This window comes from Saccopteryx leptura, chromosome 3, assembly GCF_036850995.1.
Source record: "Saccopteryx leptura isolate mSacLep1 chromosome 3, mSacLep1_pri_phased_curated, whole genome shotgun sequence".
NCBI lineage: Eukaryota > Metazoa > Chordata > Mammalia > Chiroptera > Emballonuridae > Saccopteryx > Saccopteryx leptura.
The window spans coordinates 146,729,416-146,755,861 of NC_089505.1; positions in this window are offsets into that span (position 1 = coordinate 146,729,416).

A 26,446-nucleotide genomic window follows, 5' to 3' on the forward strand; every position below is an offset into this window, starting at 1 on the left:
GTGAGTTGAGGATAATTTTTAAATTGACTGACGATTGGTTTGAGTTTGAAGTAGGCATATTGATAGTACAAATAGACATGACATCTTACTATAAACGAGGACCTTGAAGTGCAGTTTTTCATTACTATTTTATTGGTTTCCAGAAAATGATTTTTCAGTAACCAATGTTATACAAATAACATGTAAAATCAAGATTCACATAAAAGGCTATTTTGAAGATAAATTGTTTTTCTTGTATCTTGGAATCTAAAATAAGTATTGAAAATGAGATGACACCTGACCAGACAGTAGCACAGTGGATAGAGTGTTGGCCTTGGACACTGAAGACCCAGGTTTGAAACCCGAGGCTGCCGGCTTGAGTGTGGTCTCATCCAGCTTGAGCAAGGAGTCACAGGCTCAGCAGGACCCCCTGCCCTTGTCTTCCCCCTGACCCCATCCCCTGCTCAAAACATATACGAGAAAGCAATCAAATAATGACTACGGTGCCAGCAACTATGAGTTGGTGCTTCTCACCTCTCTCCCTTCCTGTCTGTCTCTGACCCTCTCTCTTTCTTGCTCAAGAAAAAATGAGATTAGAATGAACTACTAGGTGAACATTTTAAGCTATTTTGAGGAGTAGGTATTTAATGACTAAATCAGAGATGGGTTATAAATGTCATTGAAGAATTAATCTGATGCATTTGATATTTAGATTAGATATAAACGTTCATATATGTATAATTCAATATAACTTTAAAGACAACTTTTTAGGCAACACCTGATTTATTTTAGTTGATTCCAATAGCTGAAATCTGAATTAGAATTCATCTTTCCATTTAAATGCAGATTCAGACTTTCTACCTGAGGGGGAGAAAAGTCATTTCTTTTGACTAAAATGCTAATACATAGGGAAGTTTCATTTACATGAATATTTCTTCTCAGCACAGGAGGTCTTTTCTTATATCTAGAGTATTTATTGCAATAATTTTATAACCTTCTTGTATTGGCTTCATCATTTTATGCTATAATTTTATGTGCTATATAATGGAGATACATACAAATTAAACTTTCAATGGCATCGGAAAGGTATGTAGGAATTTAAAAATGGGAGTGGTGAATTAAATGGCAAGTAGTGACCAATTCAAAATTGAAACAGAAAATACTGAAAAGCTAGGTTCATTAATAAATTGACAGAGATATAATATGTAGAATCATTTTATGCCTTTTCTTTTTTTATATATTCTTTAAAAATTGGGTTCTGGTAAGAGTGTTTTAAAATAGAGAACCTTGTGTTATATATGCCAACTCATCGAATGCATACCTGAAAAGCTGCCACACTTACCTTCAATGTAGAGATTTATAACACAGAGGAAATCAAAGAGTAGAGGTAAATCATTGTAGAAGAGCTATATTAGCATCTTTTTAAATGATTTCTCATTGTACTTAGTAATACCTAAAGAAATAGTTATATTTTAGTGAAAATGCATGACAATTTTTGCCAGTTCAAATGCTATGATAATCTTAGTCCAAATATGTATGTATGTGTGTGTATATATATATATATATATATATATAATAGCTATTATGTGAACAAAATGTGAAGTTAGAAAACAATCTTTATTTCAAATATTTAATGAAAAACTTTACAAAGTTATTTTTATAATATATCTCTTCCCTCAGAAGAGATTCCATCTGGCAGAGTATTATTTATGGCAATAGTACAGTTTGTCATTATCAAAGCTTGAGCAATTTTATGCATTCATTAAACAAACAAAATTTGAACAGATCTTATGTGCTAGGTGCTGGAGACTTACAGGTTAAACAACCAGTCTCTGAAACATTGCATACAACCTAAGTAAAAAATAAACTTTCAGTATTTTGTATTTTATAAGAATTATAAATTCTTAAATTGAAACATATAAACCTGACACAGTCTAATTTTGGTTTTCCTAACACATCCTCAACTGGTCTTGTGATTTCTCTGGTACCTCCTACGTTTCCCTGGGGACTCCATTTCTGTGGGGTAATATTCCATATCATTCTGAATAATGTGCTATTGTTACACTTTCCTCACCTGATATTATCCAGGTGCACTCCTTCATTCATCACCTCTCTCAGGGATTATCAGATTTCACCATGTGTAAGAATTTTGAGGTGCTTATGATTAAGTTAGATGTGGTAGATTTAGTGAGGGCACAGAAATTTTAAAAAGAACCTATGTTAATTTTAGTCATGGGCATCAGAACTACACTTTGAGAACAGTTATCTGCAAACTAAAATTATTCCAACTTATTGCTAAAACCAAGAACTTTCATCTGGGCTTTAATGACATACAATCAACTGTGTACTAGAAATTTTCTCTTGGTCGATGCAAATGCTCCTCATACCCTACAAACCTTCCCACATTGCAATGCCCCTGCCTCAGGACATTTTTTCTGGTATATTTCCTGTAAGGTATTTTTCCCTGCTGAAGAGGAAGGAAGGAGTAGCCACAAAATGTGGAATAAAAAAAGCTTTATTAAGTACAGTGCTTCCCGGACGATGTTCCCTGGTCCCAGGGACAGAGGCCAGGGAAATCACATGAATGAAACTGCGTGGGGAATATTTAAAGGGTCTGTAAGATGGTCAAGCTAATATGACATGGCGAAATTTCATTGGCTGCAGACAGTCGCTCTTTTCCCAAGGACTTCTGGGAAGTTTCTTTTGGTGCGCATAGGTGTGGGCAGTTCTAGCCAAGTTTCTGGGTCTGGTTTCTCACGTGACCTTTCCCCTTGCCCACCACCTTACATTTCGACCTTTTGTGTTAAATAGGGGTGCTGCTATTCGTCTGGCTACTTCCTGCTGTTAGGGGCATCATGGGGAGGGGAGATTGGAAGGTGGTAGCTTTGAGGGGAGTCGGGAGGAACATCTGTTTGACCGTGACTCGAGAAACTTCACTGATGTGGTCCTGTAAGAATTTTTAAAAAAGAGAAGTAATAGGGGCATCTGCCGGGTCTAGCCTTTTCATGAGCTAGAGATGGGTAGGGCCCAGTGGTTCCGACTGCCAGCAGTCCTGCATGGGGTCAAGCTTGAGGCAAAACTGCATGTCAGGAGTGGCATACGAAGGGAAAAAGAAGGGGTCCCATTCACTCCCATAACCAAGACCTGTGAGGGAACTAGAGGTCCAGAGTGTGATGGTGGCAAAACAGAGAAGGTAGTCCCCATGTCCACAAGAAATGAGATGGACTTACTCGCTATTTGCAGTATTACCCTGGGTTTGGTGAGGATGTTGTGGGTCTTCGAGTCCAGTCATCCATGAGGTCTAGGAGTTCGAGTGGTGGGTCCACCTGGCTGGCTTGGCCTTCCATTTGGGTGGCTTGTCCTCCACGTAGAGGCATTGAGGAAGAGCCTATTGCCCAAAGGGACAATCACTCCACCAGTTACTGGGCTGCTTGCAGTCAGGACAGGGCTTAGTGGACATTGCTGGGATCAGTGACCCTGCTTGCCACATTTAAAGCAATCTCCTGGTGGGATTCTTCCTTGCGGCCCAGACTTGGGTCTGGCACCTCCTGTGCCTTGCCCCTGTTGCTCTGCCAGCCTCAGGGCTGTCACAAGATCCTGGGTTTGGTGACTTACCTTCTGCTGCATGTGGGTCTGGCGAGTAGCCTTGGCCTTTTTCTACTAGTTATGACCATTAAAAACTTTAAATGCCAGGTTCACATATCTCGAATAGGGGTTTAAGGGTTGAGAATAAGAGGAAGGGGGCTTCTGGGGAGCCCAGCACCCAGATCTAGCCAGAAACGCTGAAGCCAGAGGTAGGACAAGGGCAGGCCTTCCGCAAGAAGATCAGGTTTGGGACCCTGGCTGGTTGGCTCAGTGGTAGAGTGTCGGCCTGGTGTGCAGGAGTCCCGGGTTTGATTCCCGGCCAGGGCACACAGGAGAAGTGCCTATCTGCTTCTCCACCCCTCCCCCTCTCCTTCCTCTCTGTCTCTCTCTTCCCCTCCCACAGCCGAGGCTCCATTGGAGCAAAGATGGCCCGGAGGCTGAGGATGGCTCTGTGGCCTCTGCCTCAGGTGCTAGGATGGCTCTGGATGCAACAGAGTGATGCCCCAGATGGGCAGAGCATTGCCCACTGGTGGGCATGCCGGGTGGATCCCGGTCGGGCGCATGTAGGAGTCTGTCTGACTGCCTCCCCATTTCCAGCTTTGGAAAAATGCAAAAAAGAAAAAAAAAAAAGAAAAGAAGATCGGGGTTGGGCCATGGGGTCAAGGAGAATTGCAAACCAGCAAGAGGGTCAAGGCCCTCAGAGGGTGGCCTGATGGGGGAGGGGCTTAAGAATACAGGGGAGAAGGAGGGGACCCTGGCCAGCAGTGGAGGAGAAAGAGAGAATGATATTTGCAGGTGAATGAGAAATATGATCCTGTGAAGAGAGCGCAGGGGGCTCCTGGAGGGAATAGACCCAAGCGAAAGAGGTCTGCAGAGGGACCAGAGAGGGGTCCTGAGAGAGGAGTGCCCCCAGAGGTCAGGCAGGAGGGGGAGAGAGTTGGGAGTCAGCAAAGGAGAAAAGATTAGAAGTGGAAAGTTTAGCTGAGGTTTCTCTGGCCAAAAAGGGCCTGTGCCAAAGAACAGGCAGCACAGAGATTAGGATGGGAGTGCAAATACTAGAAGTCCTGACTACAAGGGATCTCCAACTGGTTCCCAGCTTCCTTTGGTGATAGTTAAATTGGTGAGGATGTTAAAACCAAAAGTCTCTTTAGGAGGTCACCTGGTTCGATTATCCAGTGGGTTCTGTGACCTGGCCACAGCAAAGAAGAACAGTATCTTCTTCTTTAGGGAAGGAAGGTACTTCAGGAGCCTGTGTCTCTATGGCCGCCCTCAGTTCTCGGAGAGGTCAGAGATGAAAATTGGTGTCCCGCAACTCAAGCTCTGGCCACTGGACGGTTACATAAAGTGGATGTGCCCGGGATGTCTCCATGGGCACACATGCACTTGGAACAGAAAAGAGGTCCTTGATGCAGCTGCAGTTACAGACAGGGAGTCTCGGCAGAAAGAACTGAGGGGAAGCTGGATGTAGGGGACTTACCGCGCCATGTGCTGAAGTGGGTAGAAAGGCGGAGATCCTGGTTCTTCCTCAGAAGGGAAGGGGAGAGAAGCGGTCCTTGTGGACTTCAACTCCCCCTGGGTTTCAACACCAAATGTAAGGTATTTTTTCTCACTGAGGAAAAAGGGAGGGCATAGCCACAAAGTGTGGAATAATAAAAGCTTTATTTAGTACAGTGCTTCCCGGATGATGTTCCCTGGTCCTGAGGACAGAGGTCAGGGAAGTCGCGTGAATAAAACCGCATGGGGAATATTTAAAGGGACTGTAAGATGGTCAAGCTAATATGATGTGGCAAAATTTCATTGGCTGGCAGACAGTCACTCTCTTCCAAAGGACTCCTGGGAAGTTTCTTTTGACATGGGTGTGGTCGGTTCTAGCCAAGTTCCTGGGTCTGGTTTCTCACGTGACCTTCCCCCTTGCCCACCACCTTACATTTCCTGGCTTAGAAAATTTAACCTTACGATTTCTATATGTTAAATTTAAAATGTAGGTGTTGTCTCTAACTCTTTGCCCTTCCTTATCCCCCTTATTTGATCAATTACAAAATCCTACTGATAATTTTAAAATGCTAATGAATCTGGAATTTGCTTGCTTCTCTGTTTACTGCTTCTTCTACTCTTATATTACTGCTACCTCTCCTGTTTACACAACTGTCATTTCTCATGTATATTATATATATTGATGTCTAAATTTTCTCTGACCCTCCTAAATTAAACCTATACACAAACGGTAAACCAAGTAAAATTTCAAGAAAACAAATCAGAATAAAAGTTAAATGTGAATAAATGAAAATGCTCTTAGTGTAGTTATTAGTCTGTGAATGATAAAGCTCCATCTTAACTGTTCACTCTCCTGTGTCCTCCCTCTCCCTGCATCCCTACTGACCTTACCATAGTCCCCAACTGCACGCTTCTCTTTACTTTATGGTCTTTGCACATGCTATTCTTTCTACCTACAATTCTCATTCATCACTTGGCTAATTTCTTCTCTACTTAGATGGCATATCCTTGCCCTGACCAGATAGTTCAGTTGGTTAGAGCATTATCCTGAAGCACAGAGGTTGCCAGTTTGATCCCCGGTCAGAACATATATAGGAGCAGATTGATGTCCTATCTCTCTCTCCTCTCTCTATTCCTCTTTCTCTCTCTTTAAAATCAATAAGTAAACTTTTTTTATTTTTTACAAAAGATGGTATATCTTTGGTAAAGGCTACCTTATATAGGAAATTTAGCTTGGATCCATTTTCCATATGTTCTAAAATTGCCTGATTTAGCCTATTTTGAAATTTCCCATACAATATTTAAGACATGATTATATTTAAAAATTATTCATTGTTTATCTAAAATCAAAACCTATCTGGGAAGTTTACATTCTGTCTGGGAACCCTAACATGTACCCACATTATTTATTACATTACACCTTCTATTTTCTTTCTTTAGTATTTGCTTGTATCTTTTTATAAACTAAGTTCATCTTAACAGAAACCATGTCTCCATTTACCTACATTGTGTCACTATACTTTTAAGATAGTGTCTGGTAGTTAAAAAATATTTGATAAAAATATGAAATCATGTACCCAATATTCACAACTCACTGCTTATTTTTCACTATGCCATATTGCTTCTAAATCAAAACAACAGAAAATTTATATTTAGTAAATATGAATATTCTAAATATCAAAAATACTATTTAATTCTTAACAGAGACTAGACTGTCAGGCCATAACAAGGCTGATGAATAATTATACTTTGGGTTTCATTTACCCTAGTACAACAAATATAATTCAGAGAATTATTTCATGAACCAAAAGCTCCACTAGTCCAGTTTTCCAAAAGACACAGAAAAAAAAGTAAAATAATAATGTGAACTATCATTCTTAGAGCTTATATCAATGAGTAAAAAAGACTTTTTAATGATATAGCATTAGAAAAGAACTGAGTAGAGGTTTTTTTTTTCATTTGTACTTAAGAAAAGAAAAACCTATGGTTCTCAATTTTCAGATTTTCAAAACCTTAAAAAAGCATTCTTTGAAAATAGAGCCATTTAAACAGTTTTCTGAGACTAGATCTAGGCTAGTCTATATACTGTGACTAAAAACATAATCTGGATTACCTGAATAAGTTCTGAAAATAAAAAATACTAATATCAATAATAGGTCCATTAAAACAAAGCTTTTCATAATTGACTCTAGTAGCAATTGATCTCCAAATGCCACAAGATGCCACGGGGGCTCACAATTGATGATGGATAGTGGTTTTAGCAAAATCAGGCAGAGATATAACAAAGCACAAACAGCATCTGTTACATGAAAAGCAATTATTGGCATATGAAAATAGCTGAAAAACAATATTTTCGGACTAGTTGGGAAAAATGTGCGTTTTCCCCCTTCAGTGGTATTTGAAAGTAAAGGAATAAGAATCAAGAAATAGCAGAAAATGGTAAGTGGTATTTATTCATTGAACAAGTAGTTATTGAGGCCTGGTTGTGTGCCTAACCTTAATATTCTCTGCCTTGAGTGTGATATAGACAAGTAAGAAACAGGAATAGAATAATCAACTTCTGATTCAAAAATGCCAATCATTCTCTTTATGACTAGTAATTCCTAGAGTTTAAGGCACTATGGATACTGATGGGCACTGAGTTTCGGTTTTGTGTTCAGTGCTTTCATAAATAGAGTAAATTAATCTACTTCCACCCGAGAATGTGCGGTGTCAGTCTTCTTTCAAAACCCAGTGCCCGTGCTGATCTGTATGTACCACAGCGATCTCGCCTGCACCATTTCTGTCCAAGTACTCTCCTTACTGGCTTCTTCTTGCCATTTCTACTGTTGTCCTTTCTGTGGAGGCTGTTTGTACATTTATTGATTTTTTTTGTTCTGATTTTCTATTTCCTGTATTATAAGTCAATGAGACAAGCAATTTGACCTGCTAGCTCATAATTGCAACTCCCTTTTTTTTTTTTTTTTGCAACTTATTTTTTTTCCCTTTATGGAGTAAACAGACATAAAAAAATCAAAATTATAGTGACAGCAAAAGCCTTATTCCTTTGAAATTCCTGTCATTCAGTAACCCAGTACTTCCTTCTTTTTGCTTTTTTCTTAATTATTTCATTAACTGAAAAATTTAACTTGTAAATTCTTGTCTTTCTCTGCATCTTTACCCCTGTTTTCATTCTCATGACTTTAATATTTAGGTAAGTGATACATCCAGGTTTTTATATTCCTGATTCCTTTACTTCATTACCTCCAATGAACATTTAACTTCATTTCAGCCATTCACTTCCTATAGTGTAAGTTATGCTCTGATCTTATTATTAGCAGAAATGGTGCCACTTTTAAATTCTCTATTTTAAGTTTTTCTCTTCCCAAACACATTTTCTTATTTCTTTGACTTGCCTGTTTAGTTACTTTTAACAACACAATGCTTTGATTACGCTGATTTTGCCAATACATTAATCATAACTGTTTCTCACCTTCGACCAGCCCCTTCTCTCTTGACACATATATCCCAGTCATTACAATCGGTCTACTACAAATACCGTAAACTCCCTTCCTTTTCTGTCTCACTCGCTTGACAATTTCCTACTCTTGCATAACTCATGCACCTGAAAAACTATCACCTTGGAAAAAATAATGTAATTCTTTTAAGCTGACTGTTATCACTTGAGATTCAGCAAAATCATTGTAAAATGGACTAGCATTCTTCATGTTTTGTTTATTTATTAAACTGATATGCATTGGAACCTTCTATGTACCAGGAGCTGGTCTAGTTTCTAGAGTTATGAGTAAAAGATGTGAAACAGATCTTTCTTTTATGTGGCTTATAATCCACATAAGCATTCAGGAAATAAAAGATAGTACTAAAGGCTTATTTATTCACTGAACAAATATATACTGAGCACTTACTATCTTCAGGCATAACACTACAAAAATAATAAAATAGGGTACTGATATAGAAATCCCGGGATCAGGGGCTGAGGAGCTTTATATACATTCTACAATTTCTCCCTGATGGGAAAACATTTTTGCTAAGACCTGAATTGCGGCATAAGGTAGAAGAGTATTTAGGGGGAAAGATCACTCTTTCAAAGCCCTGTATTGGAAAAAATTATATGCTATACAGAAGTTGAAAGAAAATACAGAAGAGATTGGTGAGGCTGGAGCTCTGTGGATCTGGGAAGGATGGATGTGAGCTGAGGTGGGAGAGGTGGGAAGGAGCCATGGCATGGAATTGTCAGCTGCCCATTTGTATTTTCCTCTTTGCTTATGAAGGTAGGGAAGAAATACCAACTCTCCTCCCTCAAACAACTTCAAATTTCTCCTTTCATTCTAAGCTAATGCCTTCATTGTATATGTCATTTAGACAATAGAAACCATCAAATACCAAATACCCCCTCAACTTTCCACCTACAAACTTACCACCTGTTTTCTTCTATCCTGTTTCAATGCATGTTGCACCCTGTCTCCTTCATTTGTAGTTTTGATCTAATCCTCTTACATCTTCCTTCACAGATTCTTCCATTCTTTAACTGTATCTAATGTCATTAATATCTTTATCTCAGTCATGTCAATCAGCACTAAAACATAGGTTAATTAGTCTTTCCCAATTGAAAAAAAATCCTCCCTCAACCATCTTCTTTATCTCCTCTGAAGAACTCTTATCCCACCATTGCCACCTAATATATATTTGCCTCAAAAGTATCAACAGCTGACTCAATGTTTCCATTTTAAAGGCCTTTTAGCCATCTCTATATTACTTAACCTCTCAGCAGTATTCCACAGAAGTGAACCCTACCTAGTAAAATAACAAATAGAAACCTTTTCTCTCTCACTGTTTACTGATACACTCTTCCCATCTCTCTCTCTCTTCCTCTAATAACAAAAAGCTCTGAGACTTTCTAGCATTCATTCTCTGGGTGGTCAACTAAGGCCCTATGTTGAAAAGTAAAAGATCCTAATGATAGTATAAAACAAATTTGTATTTTAATCAAAAACATTATTGGCATCCCATTTTCTACAATACATGTTTGGATATGTGTGTGTATATAGTAGTCTTCTAACATGTTTTAAGAAAAAATAATATGCATATATTGATATACATAAGATAATATAGCCCTGGCCAGTTGGCTCAGTGGTAGAACATTGGCTTGGTGTATGGCCATCTTGGGTTCAATTACCGGTCAGGGCACACAGGGAAAATGACCATCTAATCTCCCACTCCTCCTCCTCTTCCTTCTCTCTCTCTATCTCTCTCTTCCCATCCTGTAACCATGGCTCAGTTAGAGCAAGTTGGCCCCAGGCACTGAGGATGGCTCCATGGCCTTGCCTCAGGTGCTAAAATAGCTCAGTTGCTGAGCACAGAGCTACAGACCCAGGTGGGCAGAGCATCGCTCAGTAGGGGACTTGTCAGGTGGATCCTGGTCAAGGAGCATGAGGGAGTCTGTCACTCTGCCTCCTTGCTTCTCACTTAAGAAAAAGTAAAAAATCAAGATTGTGTTATTCATTAGTGACTGATATAATTTATGCATCCTTATGATCTTAGTCTCTCAGTGTTATGTACAGAAATATCTTTTCCACAATTTGATGAATTAAATCATCCCCCCCTTCCCAGCTCCCTTATGCTGTTCAGAAAGGATCTTTTCTGGCATTCAAATTTGAACTGGGGTTTACAAAGCAATTGATTCTAGATACCAAGAAAGCAAACAAAAAGTTGAAAATAATTGACAAATGTTTTAAAGCAAGGATTTCTTATGCTCGTCATGACATTGTAAATGACAGTAATTTTTCAGAATATCTAAAATGCAAAGTAGATAGTTTCTTTCAACATTTTGTTTTAAATTAAATAAATTTTCAAAGAAATCTCAGTATGTTTATTTCTTAATGCCTTTCTCCATTAACTGATGTTATTCTTTGTAGCCCAAAGCAGGCTTTTAAAAAACATAGAGTAGTAAATGGTTTATTCTGACACAAACTTCCATATGCTGAGATGTGAACATAATTCTTTGATTGGCCTATTCAGATGTAAACATGCCCAGTGGGTAAATGAGTTCAGATTATTAATCATTTTCTGAATAGTTACATATTTGTGAAATTGTTAATGAGATTTTACAGTTTTCCTCCTTATACTTGTTAGAGATAACTGGTCAACATGAGGATATGTTTGAAAGGTTTGATAATGTCAACCTAAGATAAGATGGCAACTCCAAGCAATCAAGCAATAGGGTTCTTTGTCAAGTTTCTATTTTATTTCACTTCCTCCAGGCCACTCACAACTCTGTGGTGTTTCCTTGTGTTTTGGCACCATAGACTGCTCAGATCCCAAAACATCAGAATCAAGCTAGTATTTACATCTAAATGTCATCTTTAATTAAACCTCAACTTTGATTTTTAATATATTAAATTTGTATGTTGTTCAAAGGAATAAAAGGATTTCAAGCATTTATTTAATTAACTTTTTTTTGCAACATCAATAAATTAAGATTGTCACTGAGTATTCTTCATCTGGAATGATGATTTTAAAGCTGTCATTTTATAAGCAATTTCAAAAGAATAGCCAGATTTTGAGATTAATATTAGTGATTATGTTTTTTTTTCTTGCTGCATGATATAGTAAAATTGAACCAAATAACTTAATTTGAAAGAATAGCCAAATTAAGTTTACTGAATGTATAAACTATAGAACTATTTCAGATGAAAGAGAATGGAACATAGATTCATCATTCATTATTATATGATATGACCTTCAATGTGTTTCTAAACCTGAGTTAAGATGGCGTTCTCTGGATATGAAAGAAAAAAAAACACAAAAAACTTGGCTTTCATTTACTCTACCAATTCATCTTCTGTATCTTGTCAGAAATAGTCATTTGGAATTATCAAGGACTCATTTTAATCTTAATTTCAATTTCTTTTCCCAGAGAAATTTTCCTGCTCTGACTTGCAACTTGCATCTCTTTCTCCTTACATTCAGATTAAGGACAAAAATCTGAAAGACCTTGTAGTTACTTTCAGCCTCTTCATCATTTCCTATTTTCAATATCCTCTGGATGTGAAAAAGAAAAGAAATTACAAATTCCATCCAGGACTTTGATAATGTCCACGGTTAAAAGTACTTTGCAAATGTCAGTTTTCTATCTCAAAAGAAGCCATTTATTCTATGCCTGTGACAAAGCATTAACACTAACAGATGCCTTTTATATGTCAGATTTTGAATTAAAGATCAAATTTCTGATTTTTATCTGAGAAATTTTTTTACCACATGCCATTTGGGAAGGCCAATATTTTGGTTCACTTGTCAGTGGTAATCACTGTTTAATGAAGCAAAGTGTAGTTATGTTGATGTTTTTATTGTGGCACATGATCATTTTTTTTATCGGCAGACCCACAGATGGCCTTTTTTCATCCAGAAAATATCTGGCTAAATAATACATTCTGTTTTGTATCTACTGTTGTTCACATATTCCTTGGAAACCTGTGCTTCCTTATTTTATAGTGAAATCTTTACATTTACTTTCTAGCTTTCTTGAAAGCCTTACCCAATCTACATCCCACCTCCAACAACCCACCCTAATCCTGATCTCAAGCAGTTTTGCCAGCTATAAAGAACCACATGTATAATTCTTCAACTCCACAAATGCTGCACTGACTTCTTTTGCAGATTTTTTTTCTTCTTTGAACTTTGCAAGTGTTTTATATTTTGGAATAAATTTCTTTATACAAACTGTAAGCTCCTCATTCCATTTCTCCTCTCAGAGTACCTGTTCGAGTACTCTCCCTATAGCTCTTCTGCAGTCTAATCACTGCTTTCTTCCTTCAGCTGAGCCCTCTACTTTGTCTCAATCTTTTCAACTCTCCTTTCTGTTCATTAGTTTGAACTTCATGGTACTCTTTATATTACTTATACCGCCTAGAGCATCTCTGTCTTTATTTTAAACTCAGTGTTGGGTGAATAAATAATACATCTTTCCTGTGCTCATCTTTTACTCCAAGAATAAACAATTTAGAAGCCACCAGATGAAGTCTTTCTAATCAGCATATATGTTTATCTCATTCCACTAGTCAAGTTGTGTTTAATACTTCTGTCTGAACAAATCTCCCCACTTGTGAGTGAATCCCATCTACTCCTGTACTCCTAGGCACTGAATCCTTCTCTGAAAGCCTATTTTTTTCTCTTACATATTCAATTTCTTCTTCTCATTGTTCCAGAGATTGTAAACCTAGTCAAATGCCTTTAATTAGTTTAACAAACAAATAAAAATTCAAACCCAAATTTTACATTCCCTTTTATCTTCTCCAGTTATAGGTTCACCTCTCTTCTCACTTTGTAGCCAGATAGTTAGGTAGTGGCATATACCTAAGGACCCCTACTTACTGTTCAATGCATGTTAACATGGCTTTAATCATCATGATTCCATGGAATAAATTTCAATATTACTAATGACTTCATGTTGATTAAGATAATGGATATTTTTAAATACTTATTTTATATCTTTGTAGCATTTGATACAATTAACCACTGTCTTAAAACACTCTTCCTCCCTTCATTGTGATTACATAACTTTCTCCTAGATATTTTCTAACCCTCTGGCTCCTCCTTCCTTTTCTCTTTGTAGTTTAACTATCCTCTACATAGCCAATAAATTTAGAGTTCTTCAAAATTCAGTGCAAAAGTTTCTCCAAACTTACTTGATATTCTCATACTAAGTAATCTTAACCATACTCAAAGATTTAGTTATCACCAATATTTATCTTTACCTCAGATTCACTGATAAGCTAAACTGACTAACCTAAATCTTATCTACTTTATTTTCCACATTTTAGATAAAGAAGTATTCTCAAAATAAAAATTTGATAAAATCTTTTGGGTTTTTTCCTCTCAAATTCTCCCACTTATACTTTAAGTTTTTTTATATTTTTCCATTGGGATTTTCTTACACTAAGCTCTTTTTATTTCAATCATCAGCCCCTTTGTGATATGATTCATAATGATCTTCTATCATCATGATTCCTCCTAACTACAAGACATTTACATATTCTGGGTTGTTTTTTTTTTCTTAGATGCTCTCCCTTAATTTTTTAACTTCAGTCCAACTCTTTGGTTGTCAGTTTCAGATATCAACTAAAGTATAATCACCTCCTGAAAAGTTTTAAAATATTTATTCACTAATATATATGTACTCTTATCTTCAAAGCAACATTATTCAAGATGGCCAGGAATATGAAAACAACCAAAGAGTCCTTAGATAGATGATTGGATAAAGACAATGTGGTACATATATACAGTAAAATACTACTCAGCCTTAAAAAAAAAAGATGAAATACTGAAAGCATGAATGGATCTTGAGAATATAATGCGGCCCTAGCTGGTTGGCTCAGTGCTGGAGCATTGGCCTGGGATGTAGATGTCCTGGGTTTGATTCCTGGTCAGGGCACACAGCAGAAACACCTATGTGCTTTTCCACCCCTCCCCTTACCACTTCTCTCTTACTCTTTCTTCCCCTTTAGCAGTTAAGGCTCAATTAGAGCCAGTTGGTCCCAGGCACTGAGGATGGCTCCATGGCCTCTACATCAGGTGCTAAGAAGAGCTCAGTTGCTGAGCAATGAAACAACTTCCCAGATGGGCAGATCATCAACCCCTAGTGGACTTGCCAGATGGATCCTGGTCAAGGTACATGTGGGATTCTGTCTCTGCCTCCCTTCTTCTTGTTGAATAAATAAATAAATAAATAAATAATGAAATGCAAACAAATTATGTCAAACAGAAAAAATAAAGAATTATAGAATTTCACTGATGTCTGAGATGTAGAACTGAAAGCAGCAAATGAACAACAACCAAATAACAAACAAAACATCATAAGCATAGACAATAAGATGGGGATTACCAGAAGGAAAGTTGGGGGAGGAGAGGCAGTAAAGGCTAAAAGTAGTCAAATATATGATGACAGAAGGATATTTGTCATTGGGATGGACCTTAAGAACATTATACTGAGTGAAATAAATAAATCAGAAAAAGCTAAGAACTATATAATTTCACACATGGGTGAGATTTAAAACTGAGACTCAGGGATGTAGATAAAAGTGGTTATGAGGGAATGTGAGAACAGGGGTGGTGGGGAAGGGAGTAAAGAGAGACAGCCTGACCAGGCGGTGGCACAGTGGATAGAGTGTCGGACTGGGATGCGGAGGACCCAGGTTCGAGACCTCAAGGTCATCAGCTTGAGTGCAGGCTCATCTGGTTTGAGCAAAGCTCACCAGCTTGGACCCAAGGTCGCTGGCTTGAGCAAGGGGTTACTTGGTTTGCTGAGGGCCTGCGGTCAAGGCACATATGAGAAAGCAATCAATGAACAACTAAGGTGTGGCTATGAAAAACTGATGATTGATGCTTCTCATCTCTCTTCCTTCCAGTCTGTCTGTCCCTATCTATCCTTCTCTCTGACTCTCTCTCTGTCTTTGTAAAAAAAAAAAAAAAAAGGGAGACAAATATATGGTCACAGAAAATGACTTTGAGTGATGCATATACAACACAATCAACAGTTTAAATGCTGTGGAAAAGTTAACCTGAAACCTATGTACTTTTATTCATCAATGTCACTCTGTTAAATTTAATTTTCTAAATAAAACTTCAAATAAAAGAAAATACTCAAGAATGAAAAATAATTACAAATTCCTTAAAGAAAATTACCCATTTTTTTCTTACTGAAATAACCCCTTATATATGAGTCACATATTTTTGTTTTATATTACTTAAGAGAGTTGTCAGTTTATTTTTGTATTGAGATTATGTAATTAATATTTTCTTCTATCCAAATAGCAGTTACAAAGTTTTTTTTTCCTTGTAAATAAATCTTCATTACCTAGAATATATCCTAATGCAGAATAGTAGCTCGATAAATGTTTCATGAATGAATGAGGACATGATGTGTTCTCTTTCAGTCTATGTCACTCATCACAACCTAAGACCTTGTCCATAGTGAGAGTTCTACAAGTCATTGTTATAGTAAGTAATTCATACACACACACACACACATATATATGTAGTACTTGTGATTGAATTATATTTAAAGAAAAACAAAAATAGAGTCTGTGACATAACAACATGTTTATATTCAATTCAATTCTATTCATGATTATTTTCATATTGCTTAGTGTGGCATTTGAACAAGATTTAAGACAATTGGTTTTCTTTTGGATTGAGGAATATAAAATAATGTTCTTCAACTCATTTATTAGAATGTCTGATTAAGCTTGACTATAGTAGTTTCTGTTTAAATTGAAATGACACTTTATTGTCCCTTTCAGACTGACCTGAATTGACTAATTATTTACATTCTACATTATATTAAACTCCAAGTTTTGGAATAGAAAAGCTAGTGCTGTCACACCTTTGGAGATTGGCTTTGATGAATAAATATTTTCCACTACTACCCAGGCCCCCCCCAAAAAAAGATTATAAAACTCAATATAATAGTATTTATTTTCCCAGCTTGCCTCACATCTAGTTTTAGAGAACTGCATGCATAAAACAGTAACAAAAATATTATTTATTAAGGACTATTTATTTTAGCACATTTTAAAATAATCATTAATTTGTGACCTTTCATTAATAGAGGAAAAGCAGGAACCACAAGCAATGGCCACTAATCACTAATTAAAGTCACTGCTGAGAGAAACTTGAAAGAAATGTTGTTTACATTTGTTTTGGAAAAATATTCAGAAATATGTCGGGTTCTGGTTAAGGTCACAAATTTTACCTACTTTATATTAATCACCAGTTCTAATTTAAAAATTTAAATATAACACTGCCTTTTTTAAAAACAAAAATCAATGTCAATTTTACTAATTAAAAAGGAACTTAGTATCATAGAACAGGGTTCTAGGAAATAGTAAAAAAAAAATTGCCAGGTTGATTTTATAAAAAATATTTTAATGAAAATATCACTGAAATTATATTAAACAATTGAAAATGAATGATGAGCAAAAGCACTTTATTCCTTATATAATTATAAAACAACACTGATCTGCCTGGTTTTGCTGCCTCCGGCCTGGCTGTATCAGAGCTCAACTCAGTTCTGCAGCCAGAGCTGTTTTTCTAGACGTTAATCAGACTTGGTATTTAATTTGTCCAGGTTCTTTTATATTCCCCTAGATTTCAGAAGTCAGCTCAGTGTCATTAATTAAAAACCCTTGTCCTTCTCGTTCTGGGTACACCTGTTTACCATTCCAACCTCAGTTAAAACCATTTACAGAAACACACACACTCTCCTCCCAGCCATATTCAACGGTACTTTATTTCCCAAATTCCTCATGTGTTTTTCTTTTCGTTCTTTGATCATTCACATATTCTCCTTATGCTCCATAGTAAAACCTCTGCCTTTCTTCACCTAATCCACGCTTATTTTTCAAAACATTTTCCAAATTAAACTGAATATTATTCAGTTCAAATATCACCCCCTCCAGGGTACTGATTCTTGATGTCCCAGTTTCTTCTTAGACCCCCAGAGCACTTGGTAATAAACCTCAGTGACATACTTTATAATGGTAAACATCAATTGACTTGTCTGCCTTGGAGCCAAACTGTATATACTTTGAGGACTAAATCTTTAAATTAATATCTGCTGGCCTCTGGCACTCTCCATTCATTTACCAAGTATTTTCATATCCAGTGTGATGTTCCAGTTTCTTAGCTTGGGGCTGCAGACACAGAGATTAAAGACACATGATCCCCCTCTCTGAGAAGTGGATCATCCATATGTTGACGTAAGACTGTCCAGAACTGCAGAAAATTTTCAAAGGATTTGATTTGAGCAAAAATGATGACATGACAAGAAACAAGATCTCAGATTCTCCAGAGAATGACAGTGTGCAGTTCCTGTAACAGGTTTCATATTAAGGAGGGACCATACGGAAGATTACATGAAGGTGGAAGAAAATAAGGCAGGAATTTGATTATAGGATAGTTAATAAAACTATGTGATGTCTTGAAGGTGGTTATGTTTCTGAGGGTCTAAAATAAACCATTTCAAAGGTGTATTATCCTAGATCAGTGGTTCTCAAAGTGTGCTCCAGGGCGCACTGGTGCACCCTAGAAGATTTCCAGGTGTGCCCTATGGTATTCCAGAGAAATACGTACCTGTTGGGGACCAAAAAACCAACAGGGTTTAATGGAGTTTTAGATTTTTGGGGGACAGAGGTGTGAGGAATTGGCTGTAAGCTGACAGTCTGCCCAACCCCTCACCTCACTTGCCTGATTAGGTTGCAAAAGGCTGTTAAGCTGTGGTGCTGGATTGTTTACACTACCCACTATGTTCCCCAGAAAGACTGGATGCAATTTTCTTCTATCCTTTGTTTGGTGTAAAGTTAAGATGATATGTATGGTGGGGTTTTCTGTACTCAACACAATTAAGATTAAAAAAAGAGGAATGCTTCAATGTATTGACAAGGAAATGAGAGTTTGCTTTTCAAATATATGTGCAAACATTGAAGAAATCACTAGGACACATCAGGTTCATGTTTCTCATAAACACAAGAATGAAAAAACACATTTGCGCAAGGACCTGCTGAATTTACTAAATCTTACTAAGAATATATATATATATATATATATATATATATATATATATATATATGGCAACTTTTTTGTCTTTTTTAAATTTTTTAACCCCTCTTTTTCATGAATTCTAAAAAGCATAACTCAAAAATGTAACATAAAATTGTTTTTTAATGTCAGAATAAATTTAATTTTGTCATATTTATTTCATTTAAATACCATTAAAGCACACTTGGACTTTATATAGTTTTTCTTTAATATTTGACTTAATTATTATAACATATTTATCAGAAATTTGTATATAGTGCACCTACAATTATTTGTAGAATTTTAAATGCGCTCCGACTTCAAAATGTTTGAGAACCACCAACTTAGACAGATACACAAAAACAATGGACAGGGCTTGCTTAAGGCAAAGATAAACCTTTCGCTAGAGAAGTTACATACATAAGGTATGACTCACCATAAATTAGGAATTTATTATAAGACTACCCTATAAGGTAACATTTGATTAGATTTATTATGCTGCTCCTTATTCCCTATTCATCCACACATAGACAAAGAGTAGAAACTCAAACTAAGTTGCTAATTAAAATAATAAAGAAATCTCACTTTTGAAAACTGTCCAAAAAAGAAAAAAAGAAAAGCTAAAACCTATAATCACAAAATAGTAACAAATGAGAAATTATTACAACTTTTTACATTACATGTTTAAATCACTGTATTCTAAATTTGTGACTATGTTATACAACTTTAAGATAACCTCAAGAACAAAAATTTAAATTCAGCTCCTTTCCTTCTTTACCTTATCCTAATTTTTATGACATGGCATGTGAAGTATTTTATTTATTTATTGGAATATTTGGTTTTAAGGATCTAGTTTTACCCAGCTATTTTGTTGATATCTCCTTCCTAATCTGACAGGATAATGGTTAAAGACAAAGACAGATGAATTAGTCTAAAAATAACTTGGAACATTTATAAAGAATTTTGGGATGGGTGGTAGAGGCTGAGATTGGTGTTAAGTGGGGACAAAAGTGTCTTTATTTTTCTCAGGCTAATGACCTACTCCAAATCTACTTGTAGTACATATTTATACAAGTGACATACATCTCTTAATAGTTTCAGTAAAAAGCTTTTGTCTCAGCACATGCTGCAGCTGCTCTGTCAATGGAAGAATTTCCATTCAAACACTAACATTCTATCAGGATACCCCAGGTTCAGGATTTGTCTCCGGAATGACAGTGTTGTTACTGACAGAGCATATCCAAGGAAATGTGCAACATGCAATGTCAGGATCTGTGATCTTGTTACTTAGAGTAAACCTGATGGAGAAAATACTGTGGGCATCACTTTTGGGTTCAATATAGCCAATTTCCCATTGGTGAATGGAGACGAAAAAACATTTTATTTATTTCAATCCAAAAGAATTTTCTAAAAGTTACAGATATGTTTAAAATTGCTGTTAAGGAAATGAAAATACACAATTTGCTTTAATTATTTCAAAATAGTATTATTCTTATTGTGCAACTTGAGTCGCTCTACCATTAGGTGGTACATAGATGGATGTGTATGTGTGTGTGTATATGTATATTATATATATATATATATATATATATATATATATATATATATATTTCTACCTTTTCCAAGTGAGAGGAGGGGAGATAGAGGGACAGACTCCTGCATGTGCCCCAACCAGGTTACACTTGGTGACCCCAGTCTGGGGCCAATGCTCTGCCCATCTGGGGCCATGCTCGCAACCAAGTTATTTTTAGCTATTGATGAGGAGGCTCTGTGGGGCCATCCTCAGAGCCTGGGGCCAATGCCCTTGATCCAATCAAGCCATGACTGCAAGAGGGGAAAAGAGAAAGAGAAAGAAAGGGAGGGGTGGAGAAGCAGATGGTTGCTTCTACTTTGTGCCCTGACCAAATCAGAACATCCACATGCCAAGTGGATTCTCTACCACTAAGAAAACCAGCCAGGGCTGGTATGTAGATGTTTAAATGGACTTCTTTATAGAACTCAAGATAAAAATTTTGGTGAAATGAGTCAAAGTAAGCCTTGTGGCAGGTAAATTTTACAAAAATTATTTGAACATTTGCTTAAAAATTAAATTATAATAAAAAAGATGAATTCTTGCAAAGTCTTTTGTAGAACATATTTTAACTGAAACTTTGAGGACTTATTTTCTCTTTTGCCATTTTTGGGGTGACAAGGACAGGTTACTGAGCAGTACATCTTTTCAAGTTATCTCATCTATTGAAAGATACAAAAGAAATCTTAATCAAAGTGACTGAATTCTGTGTGGCAAGGGGTGCTGTAAAAAAACACAGGCCGGTAACTCTACAAATTGGACAGATCCAGAATTGAGGGTGACTCCATTATACTAAATCATATTTTAAAAAATCTGGCATTGTTTCTAAAGATCATGGCTCTGTGCCATTCGATGAAACACTTATGATAGATGAGCAGTTCCCTGTCATGCTTATAAAGGAATGCTTGATAAGATTTTTATTAACACTGGCAGTGCTGAAACCTTTCTGATGAGCATTCTAATAAGGATACCTTCAATGCTAGCAAAAGTTCAGAGAAATAACAAGGAAGAACAAACAGATGAAAGGAGACATAGTTTTGATCATAACATCACAACACATTGCAGGTGTCTCTGACTTAGATAATCCTGTGCTCTGAAAGAGTATGCCATACATAGAATTAGGCTCAGAGAAAGAGAAAGTCTAATTTTTAACTTGCCAATGGCAATGGCACCATAATATAATTACCATTAAAAAGCAACACCTTGATTTTGAGGAAATGTGTTATTAAATAAGATCTGAATTGTTTATTATAATATTTTATGGTAGTTGAGAATCCCTTCACTGGAATTAGAAAGCCAAACACCAAATTTGCTATTAAAAGTTTCAGTTGTTCAAGGAGAAACAAACAAGTCCCTGCATGAGTCTGAAGAAATCATTGCAGTCTAGCTATAAAAATTGTCTGAATTTCATCAACTTGTTCAGATGATAACTTTAGACCTGGTTAGCAATCAATAAGAAAGACATTGGAATTGAGAGAATGACAAATGTGAAAATGACATACTCCTTTGTATTTGACTTGCCTTTTCATTGCAAAACTACTAATGTCTCTTGTTATAGCACTTCTGCCTACTTCCATACCACACACCATCTACGTATCCAACTTCTGCTAATTCCTCATGGTCTAATTTAGAAATTATACATTCATAGAAGCCTCCTTTAAACCCTACAATTGCATCTCTGCCATCCCACCTAATTTTACCTTTTTAAAATCACTTTTTACATTGTATTTAAATTGCTTATTGACTCAATGAGATCATGACCTCCTAGAGGACAGAATTGTTGGTCTATTTGAAAATTGTAGCTTGAGTTTATCACCTAACATAATATTTTTCAACAAATATATTAATGAAGAGACAAATGTCTGCATGCATTATACAAATCAATCTTGTTTTGTAAAGTCATCTTTGAAATATGTTCTAAAATAACACATTATTTTGTATAATACAAAGTTTATTTGACTGTTAAAAATCTGATCATAATGCATTCATTCACTGAATGTAAAAGTATGTACAAGAAGAACAATTAACTTGAGCTTTTTGGCATACACAAATACATATGTTTGTATGGGTTTATATTTTCTGTGTCTCCCATAAATCCTAACAGATATATATCTGCAGTTAAAGGGTTTAAAGGAGACTTCCAAGAATATCTGAATTCTAAACTAGATTGTAAGGGATTAGCAGAAATGGACTAAACAGATGGTAGGCAGTACTGAAGTAGGCAGAAATGGTATTGACAGGCACCAAAGTTTGTAACATACACTATAAATATCTTTTTTTATCAATATCTTGCAACATTAGCATTTATTATACTCAAAACACATGATATATTTACTGTCTTGAACACAGACATCCGGAAGTTAATTATATTAATATCAGCTCTATAACAATAAAAATATATTGAATAATATTTTATTTTATCCTAAGACATAAACATAGAAATCTTAAAAGGTACGCATTTTAGGACTAAATTATTATTTTATTTAATCCAAGCAATGCTTTTCACTCACCTTCAATCATAATTAAGAAAAAAAATTGTCTTTTTTCCTATGAAGAGGATTGCTGTGTGAATATAAAAATATTTATATGACATTATTCCAGAGCTTACATTGAAGATGAAATTTTTTTTTTTTTTTTTTTTTAGCAAAAGTTATGACCTTAGGTATAAAATTTCTAATAATTTGAAGAAAGTACATGAGGTACAAGTTTATGTTACAATAAATATTTGTTAAATATACATGATACTAAATGCATAAATCAGATTTCTGTTCTACATCATTTATTAATAAATGCATAATTTAAAGTGCTGCCAATTGTAAGAGAAAAAATATCACCTTTGGCAGTCAGTTTATGTTTATTAGTTTCTTTTTTTTGTTGAAATATTACTTTGAATTGCTTTTAGAAAATATTTATTTTTGGAGAATATATCTTGCTGGATGTAGTATATTTATTAAAGTATGTTCAGAATAAATATTAAACAAAAACCTTAATAAATGATGTATTCAGTTTTGTTACATTACTAAAATATCAGTTTCACTAATTCATTTAAATTATATGTATATAAATAATCATACAATTTCAATTAAATACATATTTAGTATTCTCACCTTTAAGGTAAGAAGATAAGCCTATCAAACTGAGGTTTACAAAATATTTGAAATCTGATTCAACATTTTATGAACTTAGAAATACTTGACTATTAGATTTATAGCACAGTTATTATTTAAATTGAGGAATTTCTCTTTTTTTGATATCTTTGTTAGTTAAATTTCTCAGCATTTGTACAAATACTCTATTTAAAATTTAAATTAGAAGTAGTAGCCACAAAAATATTGAACAAGGCCACTCTTTAAATTTGAAGAGTTTCTGCACTTTGCAATACATCAAACAGTAATTTGTAATCGACAGTTTTCTTACCTAGAGTGCTTCTCAGTAAAGAGATAGTTCACTAAAGACAGTCAGCTGGGTAAATGTCAGAAACTCAAAAAGTAAATTATAGTACAAACAGCATTGATATTTCTATGAAATGGAAGTAAAGCATATTTATTTTTAAAATATAGAATTTTATTTAAAACAAGTGAAAACCTTCCATTGTGACCTTTACAAGATTCCCAACAGTGACGAATTTGGTCATTACAAATAACCTTTTCCAGAAAGAGCTTTACCATTTGGGACTTTCATTTGATAATGTCTGTGAATTAATTTTCTTTCTATGAACTAGCTCATGATATTAAATTTTTTATGAGATATTTTATCCCTGATATTACAGTTTTAAACAAATCTTATAAAGGAAAAATGACTGTCATTTTAATTTGTTTGGGGAAAATAGTTGTCATTTTCTTGTTTCTTTCTTGTACCAAATGATACTGTATTTGTATGAGCATTATGGGTAATTATGTCTCCCAACATTCTTCTTAATATTTAGTATAATTCTATTCAGAAGATTCATTTTAAATCAGTTTCCAACTTAACAAATAGGTTAGGTTCTTTGGTACATTCTTAAATTGTTTGGAATCTGGTACTCCTTTTCATCATGTAAATAATTTTGTGTACGGTGGTTCAAAGTTGTTTTCCAAGTTATTTCTCACTATTATTTTTTTAACTCTTGGGGATCCAAAAGGAACACATATATAGGCAAAAACAACAACAACTATATTCAGAATATATAAAATATGTGAAATTAGTTATAAAATTATAAAAATAAATAGAGTTGTCAAAAACTGTTATCACAAGCTTTAAGTATCTTATATAATATTGTCTTTATTGCAATATGATTGCCAAGTTCCAATCTGGAATTAAGGGCCATGTCCATACTCCTGAAAGAAATGTTCTTTCTCCTCAATCAAACATCTCCAAGACACTGAAAACCCAAAGGACCACAGTTGTTTCACTGACTGGGATTTCTCATAATACGACAGGGTTTCAGAAAGGCAGAGGCAGTAAGTACAGGCAAGACATAAGGGATTGAAGTGTTCCAAAAGACCAGGTCTCTTTCCCTGGTTTAAAATCCTTGTCAAGTTGATCTAAGATTTTTTTCCCCTTTTCACCTCTTTTCTCCCAGGAACACCATCCCTTTCATCTTTCCCACTATTAGTCACCTGCTGAATTGCAAACTCTATGGACCACTGGGAAAACAAAATACTATACTTTATACCAGATAATCTACACGATCCTTTTTTTTTAAAATTTTGCTTCTTGTAACAGAAACAGTGAGAGAGATAGAGAGGGGGACAGATAGGGACAGACAGACTGGAAGGGAGAGAGATGAGCAGCATCAATACTTCATTGCAGCTCCTTAGTTGTTCATTGATTGCTTTCTCATATGCGCCTTGACGGAGGTGGGGGACTACAAGAAAGCAAGTGACCCCTTGCTCAAGCCAGCGACCTTGGGCTTCAAAACAGAGACCTTTGGGCTCAAGCCAGTGACCATGGATTATGTCCATGATCCCACACTCAAGCCAGTGACCCTGTGCTCAAGCTGGTGAGCCCATGCTCAAGCTGGCGACCTTGTCATTTCTAACCTGGGTCCTCTGCATCCCAGTCTGATGCATCCACTGTGCCACTGCCTGGTCAGTCCCCAATAAGCTAATATACATGTGGAGTGACATCAGCAAGTTTTAAAAAATTCTTAAAAATCATTAATAGAAATTATAGCAGTAGGCACTGGAAAGTAGAGAAAACTATTATAAATTCAGACCTTTTTTCTCAGTTATATATCAATGACAATGAACTTCCTCAACCATTCTATCTAAAATGTTAGCTACAAATTCTACCCTCTTATCTAGTCTTATGTTTTCTTATAACATTTATTATTACTGATACTATATTTGTTTATTTTATGCTTCTTCCACTAGAATGAAAGCTTCCTTGATATAAGTACATTGTTTTGTGTAAGTTTGTGATATCCTTAGGTGCTAGAATAATGACTATCATGTATATTAATATTTTTTGAATGAATGAGTAAATGAATGCTGATTTAAAGACTTAGTTGCTTTGAAAGATGATTCAACTTGATAGTACATATTTAAAATCATTTTACCTTACATGCTGCAAACAAGAATAAACTGTCCCTAAAAAGAAAAGTATTTTTTAGATACTTGCTTAATAACTGTTTTGCTGATTGATTGCTTGATTGATTGTTTGAACTGGTTTCTCCCAATCCAAGTCTCAAAGCAATTGTTTCGCTTGCCCCTTTCTCACTGGACTACTTCAAAGCCACAACTCAAATAGATGTCGTGAGAAACTATTTAGTTGGTTATAATTTATAGCTGGTTTCGTTAAGTAATTCATGACATAAAGTGAAAGTAAATAGGAGTCAATTGACTAGGAAAAGACACTCATAGCAAACTGAATAACATAGACTTTAATTCACATGCAATTAAGACGAGTGCTGGTTATGTCTAGGTCTTCACTTTGGTGGGGCCCCAAAAAACTTTCTTGTAAAGGTAGAGTGCTTCACAGCAGTTGCCAAGGGGTCTGGGTGGGCAATATAGAGTCTGCAGTGAAGTCTCAGGAGAGGGCCTTGATCTTTACCCCAACTACTTTTATCTGATTTGGCCACTCATCATATCATAGAGTTACATTATCACACTTCAAACATAAGTCACATATGGGCTTGATAAGGCTGATAGATGGAGTTATCAGAAAAGGGAATAAACCCGTTACACCTTGGTAATCAGCCCTTAAATAGTGGGCTTTTACAAAAATATAGTTAATCACATTAATTTACAAATGCAGTTGAAACAC